Genomic DNA, 13,875 nt, shown 5'->3' with positions numbered 1-13,875 from the left:
TATACAAAACGCAATCTGGCTTGGGAGAAAGAAGTTCCACTCTCAATGTTCCCAAGTATTATATTTGGATTTTGAGGATCAAATATAAAACAGAGGCTAGCCAAAGATTGCTTAACTTCTAAAAGTCCCGGCAAGTAACCCAAATGAGTTGATGTCCTCCTAATGCTGTTCTGGAATTCTGTTAGGGGAACAGAATGTCCCACAAGATTCCAGGAATCTCTACATCTGCAACACAAGTACAAATAATTTTCTCAGTATTTTAGCCTTTATTCAGTAGGAGTCGGTTTGCGGGGGTGGAGTCTATAGAAATTGCTTACTGCTGGCTTTTAAAAATGAAGTCAGACTGAAAAGCAAAGGAGAATCTCTAAACCCACCATGGGAACAGGTCTCAGTGAGGGCAGTGTGGGGCTTAGGTTTGGGGGATGGTCCTCCAAGTAGCCCTTTGGGAGAAACCAAATGAGAGAAAAAGATCAAAACACAACTTGAGCCCAGGGTTACAAATTACAGTATTCAGCATGGTAACATACAGAAACAACTATCAGTAACTAGGGCGTGGATGTGGGTTAATCTTGGAGTGTTAGGAAAAATCAGACAGACAGACAGTGGAGGCGGCCACGACATTTGGGCTCTCTGCCTTCTGAGGCTTCTTTACCCAGTTGCCAGTTCTTGGGAGCACATAATAGCAAGAGTACCTGTGGGCTGGACTACATGCCTCAACCAGACCGAGCCTCAGGCAGTGCTTCCAGACTTGGCCTTAACAAGGAGGCTAAAGGGAAAGGAATGTGATCCATACTGACAGAATCCAGCCTCTCTACCTGCCTGCTTCATCCTTGGAGCCACTCACTAAGGTTCTACTCCAGCTCACAGAGGCTGTGGAATAATAGCTAATCATACTAGCCACCATCTACTGGGCACCATGCAGGTGCTTTATATGTATACATTCTCCAATTCTTCAATTTAGTCTTCTCTACAATCTTATTACAAGGCTATTACTTTCAACTCCATTTTACGGTTGAGAAAACAGAGGCTTACAAGGGTCAAATAACTCTTCTAGAGTTTAGACAATCTTCAAAGCCAGGTTGGTCTAGCTCCATACCTGTGCTCTCTCCTCTCTAGAAGGTGTGGGAACAGAGTAGCTAGTCTAGCACACATCCCCAATGAACCATGTTTCCAATGTTCCTCTGGGGGACACCTATCAGTTCACTTTACTTAGTTCACCCTTCTTGCCTTTCTAATCACCACCCCACTGATCCATAAGAAAGCTAATAGGAGAAGCTTTTGATAGTGAGGCAGGCACTAAGGATGGACCACAGAGGATCCAGGTACTTCTTTCTGTTGAACACACGCTCCTAAATGTTGAGTCCTAATCCAGTAAGTCCTGCATAATGAAAGGAGTACAATTTACCCAAAGGAAAAGAGAGGAATCTGTCTAATGACCAACCTAGAAAAAAAATGTGCAGAAAATGGTTACTCAAAGAAACCAGGCAGAGAAAACTACAGGGGATAGAGGGGAAGGCAAAATGTGTCTTTTTAAAATGTTTCTGTGATTTTAGTGATTATCCAACTTGATGTAATATTGTTAATCAAACTTCATAAAAATGAGAAACTCATTTTATCCCATATACTAACTTTTCCATCCTAGTTAGTGATTTCTTTAGATATTATTATAGTTAGTTGTGTATGAGTCTGTCTGCCTGAGGGCAAGGCTGGCTTTTCAAATCTGGTTCCCCTGGACCAGTGGCCAGCCCTGGGCTTCAAGCAGAGTTGATCTCTAACATATATATGTTTGATTTATGAACAAATGGATGAACGAAGGAATAACTGATTGGATTTTATTTGTAGTGGCCAGGTTTAAATATTTTTAATATAAAACAAATTATTTTTCTTTCCTTTAAAGGGAAGCAGCTGCCTGTGAAATCCTGCTGTTGGCTAATTTCAGCATTTCCAGCGTGGGTGGAAGCACTTTGGCTTTGGCTGATCTGGGCTGCAGCGTCACTGTGGCTCTCTCACCTTCTCTGGATGACCACTGCCTATCACTCGCTCTCCACTTCTCCCTTCTACAGAGAAGAGGGAATAGTCAATCACTACCACTGTCTTCCCCAGCCCACTTCATCACACCCTGCTCCTTACATGGCCACAAGAAAACCTCATTTTCTTAGACACATGTTAAATACCCGCCACCACATACACACCTGTGACGTTCTCCTATGGGATGGTAAAATATGAAACAATTGGGACCAGGGGCACAGAGGTACCCAAATCCATCCTCAATTAAAAAAGAAAAAAATACTACAGAGGCAGCTGTAGAAAACACCAACACACCCACACTCAGTGCCATCTTCTCTCTCTACCACACTCCATGGCAGACGACGTGGGAGTGGGCTGCCTCTTATCCCTGCATGCTGGTTTCTCCAAAAGAAGGAAAAGCCAGGGTCTGAGTCCAGGAGAGAAGAGAACAGATTAAAGGTCAGGTGGGTTCCCTGGAGGCGCAGAACTGTGAACACTGATGAGCGCTCCAACTCATCCCTGCTCTCAACATATTACCCCTGGAGTCCTGCTGTGGATAGATGTCCTGGTGGTGAAGGACCTTGCCAAAATGCACGTTCTACTAACCCATGCACACTTACTTATTGACTCACTGATTTGGAAGGCAACAGAGCATAGCTGTTAAGAACATGGACCAGGCTGCCTGGGTTCAAATCTTGACTCAAACACATACTAGCTGTAATCTTGGCTTATCACTTCTGTTTCTTTATCTGCAAAATGGGGATGATGATGTTAATGATGGTACCTACATTACAAGATGGTTATGAAGATTCATGGAGCAGGTTGGTGTAAAGATTTTACTTTGCCATGTTGAAACTACTTTATTCTGTGAGACTAAGGGCTATCAAAAAACTCATAAGATTCATCTTCAAGAAACTTAAATCCTTCAAAGAAAAATGAGATATGCGCATTCACATCTAAAACTCTGGGTCCAGCGACTTCCCTGGTGGTCCAGTGGTTAAGACTCCATGCTCCCAGTGCAGGAGGCCCGGGTTGGATCCCTGGTCAGGGAACTCATTCCGCAACTAAAAGATCTCACATGACGCAAGGAAGATCCTACACACAGCAACGAAGATACCACATGCTGCAACTAAGCCCTGGCGCAGGCAAATAAATAAATAAATATTAAAACAAACAAACAAACAAAAAAACCCCTAATCCTTAAGGGCCATACTTTAAAAAATAATAATAAAATAAAAGAAATAAATAAAACCCTGGGTCCAAAGTGATAAGTACTATATGAAAGGTACAAGGAAGTATTATGGGAGTTCCGAGAAGTTATTTCTTCCAAAGTGGTGGAGGAGAAATTGAGAAGACTTTGGAGAAGGGGGCAATGGAACTGAGTCTTAATAAATGATAGGAATTGTAGATGCAGATATGGAAAATATGGGCATTCAACAAGAAGAAACTGTAGGATCAAAGATAGAGAGGTAGAAGAATCTGAGGTATGTGTGGAGGAGAGAAAATAGTTTGGTTGGTTAAGGCAGGCAATTACCAATGCTTCAGACACCACCCTATCCTTCTAGGTTCTGATTTAATTGATCTCTGTTCAGTTCTGAGCGTTAGCAAGGCAGTGGCTATGATGGCTGAAAACCAGGGCTGACTAGTCAGGCAACTCAGGATTCAGAAGTGAAAGGCTTTGCGGCCTGGGTGGGACTTCCCAGGTGTCTCCCCAGGCTCAGGCTTAACTACCGAAGACCAAGAGGGCCATTAAGTGAGACTCAGAAAAAGATGGAAGAAACAGAGAACAAGGAATTTTGGGAGGGCTTTCTGGTCTTCCTTGACATCACATGATAGATTCATCATTCATACTTTGATGAGAACAATTTGTATGGAATTTTACCCCATCTGTAGATAATGAGGACCATAGGTTTGGTGCCTATATTCTAATTAACATTCCTTTTCTTGGTCCTTTTTTTTCAAAAAGTTTTTTTTTTTTTAATTTTAATTTATTTATTTTGTGGCCATGCCACACAGCATGCATGCAGGGATCTCCAACCAGGGATCAAACCCGCGCCCCCTGCAGTGGAAGTGCGGAGTCTTAACCACTGGACCACCTGAGAAGTCCCTCCTTTTCTTGGTTCTACACCTCCCAATCAGCTTCCTCTCCATCTCAGTTCTTCGCCTTCTGATTCCTCAATCACTCTTCACAAATTTCACAAACGGTCCCCTGGGTGCAGACAGCTAGGCTTTGTTGGACACATCCTCACTTAAGTGCTCCAATGCCTTCATCCATCTGTAGGCAGCTGACATGTCCCTTCTCTGCCTCAGCCTTTTCACACCAGTTTCATTTTCTTAGTCAGCCTCCTGTCCTTTGGACCATTCCTGTGCTCGCACTCTGTATCTTCTCCAGCTCCATCTTCTCTTTCTGGAGATGTGAGGACCTGAAGTAACATGCCACTATCCCAGCTGTGGATTCCATGTAGTTCCACATAAAAGCCCCGCTCCATCAAATAAAGGGCTGCTCTCATCTCACTAAAACCCACCTCTTAACTGGGATCTGATTAAACCTCTGGATACATGAGCTTTCCTACGCATTTTATTTAACATACATGTATATGTATGTATATACACACATATGTATAATAATTTGTTCCAGATTAAAGCTAAGTACCTATTACCCTCCAAATGCAAAGTCTGACTCTTTCAGTTTAAAGAGGCTTATTGTGAACCAAGTAGAAGGACGTCCTATCTTCAAGACACAAGAGTCTTCCTTTGGTTTCATTTTCCTTGGTCCTCATCTATCTGAACGCTGCTTAGCAAATGAAGTTCTGCAGAAGAGAAGGAGCTGGGATGGCATCACTGACATCCTCAAAGAACAGAGGAACATTTTTAGCACAAGCACCGTCACACACATTTTCTACCGCTTCCATGAAATGACATGCACTGTACGAAAATGACACCTGCCATCTATTCTCCAGTACATCACAAAATGCAGTGATTTTACACATAAATCTTCAACAGAGGAGGAACAATGAGACACGAGCTCAGTGTTCCTTTGTTTCCAGTCAGTCCTGGGCATGGTAGGCACAGAGCAAGGTCAGGAACACGCCTGTTCCTGCAGCCTTACTGCAAAAGGAGACCGGGAACCACAAACCCTGCCTACACCCACTCAAGCCCTCTGCTTTTAAACTATTCTTTTTTCCCTCATTTCAAAATTATCTAAAGACCAATTGGTTCCAGGCAGCTCTTTCTGTATATTAATTTTTAATTGGAGAAATAGCAATTAGATGGCTCCATTGATTGCCAGTTCCCATAATCTTTTTTAATTTGAGATAACAATCATTCAAAAAATGAGTTTGTCCCTACAATATCTATTCTTAATGGCAGTAATAACTGAAGTTATATACAAAACCAGCAGAGCAGTCCACAGGGAAGGGGTCTAAATTATACATGGAATATTCTGCACCTTGTTTGTCAGTTACAACAAAAACCTTACCACAGGTGCCCTATGAAAATGGTCAATTTCATATGTTGTTTTTATTAATACCATTTTTGAAACAACCAGAGCAACTCTGAAGAGAAGATTTTCATGGTATGAGGCCTACTTTTCCATACTCAAGAAACTTAAGACATGTAGACAATAAAAATTTTTACTCAGTTCCTTGCTGAGGACCCTGGCCAGAGGAAGATTAAGAGGGAGAAAGAGAAATTAGAGAGGAATAGACATCCTGCTTGGGAGGAACTCCCAAACTATCCCCAAATATTCCTAGCAGGCAGGAGTGTGGAGGGCTCCAAGGGAGTCTGCAATAAATAATCCTCCTTTCCTAACCAGGTTCTGAGCAATCTGAGAAACAGAAGAGTTGAGATAGAGGCCAAGTATCACCTTTATTACTCACAGGAGCTAAGCAAAAGAATATAGCTTAGGTGAGAGTCCAGTGGACCAGACCACTGAACCCCTGAGCCAGGAAGGCTTATTACCCCCCCAGTCACAATGTGGCAGCCACCCAGGAAAGAAAAGCATATGGAGGAGTCTAGGACCCCAACTGCTCTCTAAAAAAGGAGGGGGGCACTTGCAAGAGAAAGAACAAAGGTACCGCCAGCTGAGCACGCTTAGTTACTCTTTCCACATTTACCAATCAGAGGGCCATGCCCCCTCCCCAGGGTGTGAGAAAACAAAGGCCGGGAGTATGTATTAAGGAAAATCACTTCTCATGCAAACCAAGATTGAGAAAATGGATTTTCCTCTAAAATAAAAAGAGGGAATTGGGATCCAGAAGAGGTAACCGGAAGTGACTTGCTTCCACCCAAAATGACTTTTTTGAAGGGTTCTCTCATAAATTTATCTTAAAATTGTATAAGATTTGTCTTCTGTTCCATAAAATTTCCTAGAAAAGGTTTGGGTCAGACCACCTGAGAAATTTTATAGTGGTCGTTTGGAGAACTCTTTGAAATTGAGAAGATGTGAGTTTGAATTCTACCCTTCTAGTTTGAATAAGTTCTGTATCTTAATTTCCTCATCTGAAAAATAAGGATAATGACTGGCCTACCTTAGAGGGACATCAGAAAATGATTAGAAAAGTTAGCTCAGAGAAAAGGCTCTGGAATGTACTAAGAACCTGATAAATGTTATGTGAATTTATGTCTAATTATATTCCACAAAAATGTCTGTGTTTATGCTATGAGTCTCAGGCTCCTAGGCACCTACTGAGAAGCCTGGGGTTCACATTCTCCAGCAAGAGCAGCTTTGTTTATGTACCTCAGCTGATCATTCCTTCTCTGCCTTCCGAATCTCAAACCCCTCTCCTCCAGCCCATACCTCAGGCAGTGTGTACTAAAAGTCTGTGATGAAAAGTGTTCAAGTGAAGATGGAAAGGAGGAGAGAGATGCAAAGATGACCCCTCAAGAACTTCTAATCCAGCAAGAGTAAAGAAAAAAAACAAACAAACCTATTATTCACAAGTGAGGTACAGTATGGAAATAGTACAGATAAAAATTTATGGTAACCTGGAATGGGAATGGGGTTTAAATCTTCCCTCCCCACCCTGCTGTGATCCCTCAGGAGTTTGTCTCAATGTGCTCACTGGAGACATCTTAAAAAGGAGTTACCACCTCTGACCAGAACTTATAAAATTAAGAGAACACCAATATGAGCAGATATGTTCACCAGAACTCATCTGAGAATGAGCTAGCTGCCATGACTCTTGAAAGGCATAATATGCAGAAAAATGATATACAGTTTATTAGGATAACTGCCTCAGAAACACATTACCCACAGAAGTGATAAAATCTAAGATACAGATAACTTAAATAATGTGATGAGTAAATTCATGAATAATAATAATAGCTAATATTTATTACAGTTACTACAGTACTGAGGACTTGGCTTGCATTATCTCACTAAAAAATGACAGATTCCCATAAAGCATGGTTCAAAGGAGCATGGCCTAGGTGGAGTTCCCTGGGAAACAGACTCGGAGGCCAAGGTTTGTGGGCAGGACGTTGACAGGGGAGAGCTCGCAGAAACAACACCTGTGAGGAGTGAGGGAAGGAGGACTCAGCGAGGAAGCAGTGTCAACACAGTGCAGTCACAGAAGTCTCGGGTGATCTCACAGGGAGCTCTGAAGCTGAGATGGCCCTTCAGGGACATCCCCAATGGAGGCAAGGAGGCCAGGACTTATACCCCTGCAATGACCAGTTATTGGCTATAGGCTGCTCCTGGGGAGGGGATGTGGCTGGAGAGAGGCAGCACCCTTCAGCTGAAGGCAATGCACAGGGAGAGACACACTGTGAGCGGTCAGCAGACAGTACTCCTGGTAGCTGGGGGAAGGAGTCTTGCAGGCCTCAAGTGGGGATGCAGAGGCATGCCACAGTATTCACTCCAGGAGGGAGGAACAAGATGAAGCTCAATTTGTTTAGCGTTACACTGATCCCAGGCACTGTGCAGGGCACTTTCCTTATTGTCTTTAATCCTGTTGTGTAGGCATCAGTGACTTATTCCAACCTCCAGAGAAATTTCAAGTTCCCTTCCTCCCTCTAAACTAGTGGTTCTCAACTGGGGGGTGGTTTTGCTCTCCAGGGGACATTGCCAGAGCAGTGTCTAGAGACATTTTTATTTGTCACAACTGGGAGTGGGGTACTACTGGCATAGGTAGAGGCTAGGGATACTGCAAAACATCCTACAATGCACAGAATAGCTTCCACAACAAAGAATTTCCAGCCCAAATGTCCACAGTGCTGTGGATGAGAAACTCTGCTGTAATCATTAGGAAGGAGAACACACAGAAGGGGCCACAGTAATCTGGGAAAGAGTCTTCAATCACATGGCTCATTCACTTGGCTTTTTCCTCTCCTGGTTCTTTCGGCATCTCTAGGCCTCTTGAACTTTCTGAATGGAAGGCCTTGATCCATGTGATGTGTACCACAAGGTGGGCCTGGGTCTGCTTCCCCTTTGCCACTCCTCCAGCCTGGCAGGACCAGGTGGGTTTCATGAGAGGGGTCTGGGGTTGAGGACAGAGGATAGGCCAGTGTTACTCTAGCCTGTGGGGGAGAAGATGCTCCATTCCTTTGCTTTATCTTTGTGCTTCTTCTTGCCATCAGTGGGCTAAGATTCCAAATGCCCAGATAAAGTGGGTGAGAGGAAAGGGGCTCAGGAGAATACACGTATTCTGGGTCTTAGGCCAGAGAAGCACAGCTGTCTAAGCTTTCAGCTCACCAGGGAAGAAGTCCACTTACACATAAATAATATGCATTTTCCTGGAATGCCCCCTCTGCAGATCTTCAACAAACTCTCCCAGTTGATGGGCCATTCTGGATCCCAACCACCTCTACTTTTTCCATCAGAAGAATAAGAATTGTCATTGATGTCACCATGTTACAGATGAAAAAAAACAGGACATAGAAAGGTTAGGCAACCTGTCCATGGCCACTCAGCTAGTTAATGGCAGGGCTGAGATTTATAACCAGGTTTGTGTGGTTACAAAACACATGCTCATTGTTTGAGAAACGTATGTACTCTTTGAAATTAGTCAGATGGGACGTGCACGTCTTCCTATACGTCCCTTGATACCCTGAGACACAATCTGGGCTGGACCCAGTCTCTTAAGCTTTCTGCTCTTTTCTTATTTCTAAGCTTTCGATTTTCTTATTTCTGAGCTTTCTGATTTCTAAGGGAAGGCAAGAAATGAAAGACAGGCTGGGTGATTTATATAAAGTGATAATGTGAGCCCATCTCCTTGTAGCCATCATTTTAGTCTGCAATAAAAATGACTGGTCTGACACCCTCCAATTCCTGAATATCCAGAAGGCCTAACTGCTTAGACTCTTAGACATAAAGCTCTCTGTTAATAGACCCGTCAATTTCTTAAAGTGAGCAGTTTTTCATAACACTCCATAAAACAGGGAAAAAACATAAAATTAAAAAAGAACATAGCACTTAACATGAAAATACGTGTATCATTTATTGAGCATGAGCTAAAAGCAGCAGAAAAAGAAACTGAAGAAGGAACAGTGGCTAGTGATGGAAAACAGAAGATTGCTTAGGAACAGGATTCTTTACCTACCGAACAGGGCCCCTATTTTTAGCAACTTAAAAATAACCCCCAAAACAGACATTCGTTAAGTATTAAACTTAAAAGTAAAAACCTTGGGCTTCCCTGGTGGCGCAGTGGTTGAGAGTCCGCCTGCCGATGCAGGGGACACGGGTTCGTGCCCCGGTCTGGGAGGATCCCACATGCCACGGAGTGGCTGGGCCCGTGAGCCATGGCCGCTGAGCCTGTGCATCTGGTGCCTGTGCTCCGCAACGGGAGAGGCCACAACAGTGAGAGGCCCGCGTGCCACACACACACAAAAAAGTAAAAACCTTTATGTTTTTCTAATAACAATCTAGTATCCTTGTTATGATAGATTTACTAACCTCAATTTAGACTCTCAGAGATCAGATTCATGTCCCATAAAACACATAGGGAATACATTACCGAGCAAATTATAGTAATAGATGACATAAATACTTATGAACTATTAATTTTTCAGTTATAAACTATGTTCTTTTCTTGAGGCTTTTTTAAAAATAAATTTATTTATTATTTATTTTTGGCTGCGTTGGGTCTTCGTTGCTGCGCGCGGGCTTCCTCTAGTTGCGGCGAGCGGGGTCTACTCTTTGTTGCGGTGCATGGGCTTCTCATTGCGGTGGCTTCTCTTGTTGCGGACCACAGGCTCTAAGTGCGCAGGCTTCAGTAGCTGTGGCACACGGGCTCAGTAGTTGTGGCTCGCGGGCTCTAGAGCGCAGGCTCAGTAGTTGTGGTGCATGGGCTTAGTTGCTCCACAGCATGTGGGATCTTCCCAGACCAGGGCTCGAACCTGTGTCCCCTGCATTGGCAGGCAGATTCTTAACCACTGCACCACCAGCGAAGTCCCTCTTGAGCCATTTTAATTCATGAAATTATTTAGAAGGTTACAGACACCAAGGAACAAACTGCTATACTGTGTTATGCAAATGTTTTTTCCAAATATGGAAGTCATAAGAATAGAATACATCTAGTGATCAACATATAATTATAAAGAATATTTCAAGGCTTCATTAATGGCAGCTGTTCATGAGATATTTGGAAGTGTTCAATTATTTTTATTATTCCTCTATAAATGTAGCTAATTTATGAAGGTCATCCCCATTTACATTGCTCTATTATCATTTGCCCCAAATTTTAAGCCTGTTCAAATATAATTTAGAGGATATGTTTGCCTATCAAGAAAAATCTGAGAATGCAGAAGCTAACCTCAATACGACAGGTTTCTATCTTTTTTTAGAGATAGCGTAACATAATAAACAAGCACTGGCATTCAAGTCAATAGAGATGGGTTAGGGTCTCACCCCACCATGATCAAGCTTTTAACCTTGGGCTAGTCACTGAACCTCACCATGTCTGTTTCGTATATGGAAATGAATGTACTAATCTCTGCCCTACCAACCTCTTAGAGTTGTTGTGAGGACACATGACATAGTTATATGAAAATACTTTGCACACTGAATGAAGGTAAATAGGGTATCAAAATGAGAAACAATTACATTTTTGGAGAACATTCTGTTGAGAAAGAAACAGTAATCAAATGCAAACATATTCACTTGCGGAGGCTAGATCTGACAAGCGTAAGGTAGGAGTGGGTTTGAGAATTCTTTATCCCCCTTCCTCAGGTGTGCAAACCATCTTGATTATTGATTTACTTCTTGCTTGATCCCTTGCTTTGTTCATCTCAAATATCAAGGGCTTCCAATACACCCCCTCTTCTGACCAATCCTTCCAATGAGAAGGTACATTGGTTCAACATACCTAGGGCTACCATAAGGTAATAAAAACATTTTGAATGCTGTAAAGCACTCCTGAAATGGTATACAATAAAAACAGTAGTAAGAACAATATAATAAGTATCATTACTGACCCATGATAGTAGGGCATTCAGTTAAATTTGAAGTCTATATAAACAATGTTTTATTTTTCACCATAAGTATGCCCCAAATATTGCATGAAACATAATTATACTAAAAACTATTCATTGTTTACCTGACATTCAAATTTAACTGGGCAGCCTGATTTTGCCTGGTTTGGTTTGGTTGGGGGGCTAAATCTGGCAATTCTTTGAGAATTCTTTATCTCCCTTCCCCAAGCATGACAAACCACCTTCATTATTGAGAGTATTTACTTCTTGTTTTATCCCTTGCTTTGTTCATCTCAAATATTAAGGGCTTCCAGTACACCATCTCTTCTGACCACTCCTTTCAGGTATCCTGGCACCTGCACTACCATAAACCATTAGAACATTATCATTCTCCAGTACACAGTTGACTCTTGAACAAAACGGGTTTGAACTGCATGGGTCCACTTATACAAGGATTTTTTTCAATAGTGAATACTACAGTACTCCATGATCAGAGGTTGGTTAAATCCACGGATGCAGAACTTCCGATATGGAGAAACTGCAGATAGGAAGGGCTGACTGTAAAGTTATACTTGGATTTTAACTGCATGGAGGGGCAGTGCCCATAACTTCCAGGTTGTTCGAGGGTCAACTGTATTCATCTATGAATTTTTCTTTCCAACCAAAAAGTGAATTAATTGAGGGAAGAGACATTCATTTTGATCACCCAGTACCTGGTTCAATGCCTGGCACATAGCAGGTAATTAGAAAATGTTTTATGAATTGAAGATCACAGCTTTCTTCACATTCCATGCTCTCACCATGGGAAACCTTGCTCATGTCTGCTACTTAATTGATCAGCCACCAATGGACAAGTCAACAATGCATGTCTCTGTTCTGGCCTTCTCTACTGACCTCCAGATCCATGTTTTCCAACAAACTATGAGCTGTCTCCACCTATATTCCCATAAGCACCTCAAATGCAACCTGCCCAAGACTGACCACATCATATCCCCCCTGAAAGCTGCTTCTCTCTTGGCACGGTATCCTGTAACCCAGGCTAGAAAACCAGAGTCCTTCTAGATTACTTCCTGTCCCTCACTTCCCCCATCACTAAGCACTTTTCATCAAGAAATTTTTGAGGAGCTTTTGAAAGGAAAGTTCTGATTCAGTTAGTATGGCCTGTGGCCAGGGACTGGGTATTTCCTGAAAGTGCTCAATTTGATTCAGTGGTATTTAGGGCCCAGTGTCCTGTAGAACACAGCAAAATACCTAGAAACAGCCTCTCTGTACAGGCCTACTAATCAATAAAAAACATGGAAACAACCCCCATCTGTTTTGTACTAATAATTTTGAGAGCCTTATTAGCTTTGGACCTGAAACACTATTTTCATTTATGTATGGGAATTTTTAGTGGCCTTTGTATTCCTAGGTACTATTTGGGATAACTCCCCTACACAAAGTTCAAGAATGTACTTCTCATTTTATAATGAAAATTGTTACAAAACTTGTAATATAAAAATTCACGTTCTAAGTAGGCACTTACTTAGTATTCACTTTATTACAGGTCTTATCACCTAGACTCTGACAGCACCATCAATTAGAAATGAAAGGAATGAATAGAGAAAATAAATATTTTGGATTATTTAGAGTTATTCTCCTTCATACACACGCACACACATTAAGACAGTTCACCAGCTGGGGACTTACAGATGCCCAACTTACCTGAAATTCTTCTTGGAATATGCTTCAAGTCCAGAATATGCTTAAAACTCAGAGCTTAACTGTAAATACTCAAAAACATTCCCAATTTGCTACCTTCTAGAGAGCAAACCATTTACCTCCATCCTGCATCCTTGCATACAGAAATGGTAACTCTGAAAAATCTTACTATCAGTGAAAAAAAATAATTTTTCTAAACTTTTTAAATAAATGGTTTGCCCAAGGGTAAGACCTTTTATACCATCTTAGCCAAGAGCAAATTTCCCTAGACAAATTGGCTGGCTGCTTCTTGAATTCTTCTCAGCTAAAATTGAGGCACTCCTATTATTGATATTAGCTGGCCATACTTTTTTCCCTTAAATCCACATATTTTGTTACACTGGAAGAAAATTAGATTGTATTAGGTTGTGTACAACACAGATCTTCAAAACATTCATCCTGTCAAAATAATTTCTTAATTAGTGGTACAACATACTTTTCTGAGACAGAACTTGTCAGAAAAACATCTTAAGTGGGGAGCTTAAGTGAATTCATTCTCAGGATTTTAATAAGACATTTTGCCTCCTATACGGAGGGGGAATAGAGTAAAATTGGCAATTCTTTGCTTCCTTGGAGACCCACTTCAGGAAAAATAAAAGTTTCAGCTACTTTTAAAAAATATTTATTTATCTATCTATCTATTTATTTATGGCTTCGCTGGGTCTTCGTTGCTGTGCGCAGGCTTCCTCCAGTTGTGGACAGCAGGGGCTACTCCTC

Source organism: Orcinus orca, chromosome 2 (genome assembly GCF_937001465.1).
Source record: "Orcinus orca chromosome 2, mOrcOrc1.1, whole genome shotgun sequence".
Taxonomy (NCBI): domain Eukaryota; kingdom Metazoa; phylum Chordata; class Mammalia; order Artiodactyla; family Delphinidae; genus Orcinus; species Orcinus orca.
The sequence above is the reverse complement of the archived record's forward strand: the minus strand, read 5'-3'. Positions refer to the sequence as shown.